Raw genomic sequence first — 3,082 nt, forward strand, 5'->3', positions numbered from 1 at the left:
ATGATAAACTTAATTCATGACATTTTCTATCTGACTAGGAAGTGACTTAACTCTCAGCCTCAGTTTCCTGTTTTGTAAGTTGGTAATAACAAACCTCGTGGTGTTGTGCCAAGCATTAATATAACTGATTATTATAAATCATTTGGCACATGATAAGCATTCCAGAAATATTTAGGGAAATAAGGCAGGTATCAATTTTCAACGAAGCTTTTAGTGGTGGAGGCTTGTCTGCCTGTCTTTGCTGCCACCTCGTGGTCATGATTGAGAAAGCATACGTTGGAACTCGCCTTATTCCTTTCTCTCTTTTCTTCACTTAAGTCAGTTTATCCAGGGCCTACAAAGCATCAGGCACACACACGTTTTGTGCCTTCGAGTTGGTGTCTGGTGGGCTTCAGTATGGTCCATGCCGCTATGAGTCTTCATTTTCTCATCTCAAGAATGCAGGTAATAACAACCTTCCTTATGCTTGTTAAGGATAAAATGCAATAATGCCTATAAAGCACTTAACGCTGGCCCTGACACAAAAGAACATTCCAGGAATGGTAATTATTGTTATTTACACACATTATCTCATTTAGGACATATTATACCCATTTCTTGGATTTCTTAGAGGCTCAGAGAAGTCATGGGTGTGCCCTGGGGCTGCCGCTGCACCTTAAAGATATCATCTCACCTACTTATCTGAAAAGGAGTTGTAAAAAGTTGTTTTCACCACCATCAGCATCTGAATTTTGAATCCCACAGACCAGGAACATTTAAACATACTCAGATGTACTGGTTATCTATCACTGTAGGACAGATTGCCCTAAAACCTATTTTGTGTCTTAAGTGTCCAGACTGCCTGACCCTAGTCTGACCTTGCAGCTGGGCTGTAGTAATCTTAAGGCTTGACTGGGGAAACTGTCTGCTTCAAGGTCATGTGGCTGCTGGCAGGGCTTATCCTGAGAGCTGTTGGGCTGCCTGCATGGCAGTTTGGTTCATCACAGTATCCGTGCAAAGCAAGAAGGCAAGAACAGGTATCACCCAGCAAGGTGGAGACCAAAATCTTGTGTGACCTAATCACGGAAGTGAACATTGCTGTATTCTAGTCTAGAATTCCAGTCACCAGGCCCAGCCCATTCTCTGAGCGATGGGATTATACAAGGGCTTGAATATCAGGAAGATAGGATCACAGAGGCCCATTCTAGAGATTTCCTGCCACACCAAAGTTGCTGATGTTTCATTGGGCCGAAGGAGAACATTTAGAAAACCAACTCCCACCTCGGGTTACCATCGTTCCATATAAGAAATGGACCTTTTTGCAACCAGATGCAAAGAGAGAATCTCCGAATAAAGAACAGTCCCTTGCGATTAAAAAATGTAGCTCTATAAGAAACGCCCCACATGGTCTTGAGTTTTCTCTCTCAGCCCTGCTCCGCCTCCTGGACCAGCACTGGGAGCCTCCTGCCTGGAGCTGGATGCACACCAGCTGTGGGGCCCACATGGTGCCCAGCACTCAAAACACACTGGCTGAATAAATATGCGAATGAGAAACCTCATGCAGAAATGTCACATTTACCTGCAACTCTCAAAGAAACCGGGCCCTGTAAGGCTAAGTGACGGGTGTACGGCTTCAGGGCCAGAAAGGAGATTAATATTTGCAGGGTGCTTTATGCGTCAAAATCCCTTCCACATTCATTAGCCAAACCCATAGTCTCAACAGCCCCCGCCTGGAGGAAGAAGGTTGTCATTTCCCATTTTAGCACTGAACCAACAGGTCCAGAGAGGTTAAGCAACCTGCACAGGGTGATTCAGTGTGGCTGTGGGGAAATGAACCCAGAGGAGGCCCAGGAAGTTCAAAAAGAAGGCCGAAGTGGGTACAGAGCCAGCGCAGATGGTGTGGGGAGGGCGGAGCCTCGGGTCATTTGGCAGGTCTGCCAGACCAGAAGTTGATCCCAGAGGGGTGAGTCTAATGTTGGTGTTCTTTGACACTTGGCCAAGGTTGCCGGCCATCCATCTCCCTCCTATGAGGGGCTGGAGGTGGCACTGTAGCAGGTGGCAGTCGGGGTACCCCAGTGAGAAGCCAGTAGACCCTAGAGCAAGGGGCCAAGTCGGTGTCAGACTCAGAGTGTTCCCACCTCCCCTCGACTCCTGCCAAACATGCCCGGCCCATAGCCTTTCCTCAGCTCGGCCCTCAGCTAGAAAGGGTGCTGCTTGCCTACGTGGCCCCTTGAACCACATATTTCCTTGTCTGCCTACCCACGCCTTCCCTTCCTGAGGAGCACCCCTCTGGAACCGCTCTCTGCCTCTTCCAGCCCCTGGCAGGAAGCTTGATCTGTGACATCACTAGGACAACATGGCTCCCTCTGTTCACTATTTACTGTATCCAGGAGAATCCACTCCCAACTAACCAACATACGAAATCCCGAGGAAGACGCTACTGTCATCCCTGATTACAAAAGAAAGAAACCCAGGAATCAGCTGTTGACCAACACAGCCAAATCACACAGCTAGCATTTGGCGTCACAGCTAGAATGTGGAAAGACCACATTTTAAAATCCTTATTCCTGCGTGCAAGCAAGGAATTGCGCTAACACTTTTATAGGCATTACCTCATTTAATCACCAGCACACTGTGACCACTGTCATTAATTTCGCTTCACCCACAAGGAAACTAGAGCTTAGCTAGACGAAGCGACCTGCCCAAGCTTGTCAGGGTAGAGTGTGGATGGAGGCAGCAGCCTGCCCTCTTCAGCAGACACCCCCTGCCTGGAACACTGTGGACAGACACACGGGGTCACCAGACCTGCTGGGAGTCGGGGTCCTGCTTTCCAACCCTCATTTGGTGGCTGTTGTCTTCGCTGCCCCTGTCATGTGCTGTGGGTGGACCCTGTGACTGTGGAGTTAGTGTGCCTGGTTTGGGATCCTGGCAGTCATGCCGGTTCTGAGACACTGGGCAGGTCACTCAGCCTCTTTCAGGCTCAGTTTCCTCATCTGTTGTAAAGTGGGACTAGCTCTGGGACTGACCTCACAGGCTGTGTCATAGTCCGAGGGAGATGATGCATGTGGCTCCTAGCAAAAGCTGAAAATACGTTGTCGGGGTT

The sequence above is a fragment of the Rousettus aegyptiacus genome, unplaced genomic scaffold (assembly GCF_014176215.1).
Source record: "Rousettus aegyptiacus isolate mRouAeg1 unplaced genomic scaffold, mRouAeg1.p scaffold_m13_p_7, whole genome shotgun sequence".
Classification (NCBI taxonomy): domain Eukaryota; kingdom Metazoa; phylum Chordata; class Mammalia; order Chiroptera; family Pteropodidae; genus Rousettus; species Rousettus aegyptiacus.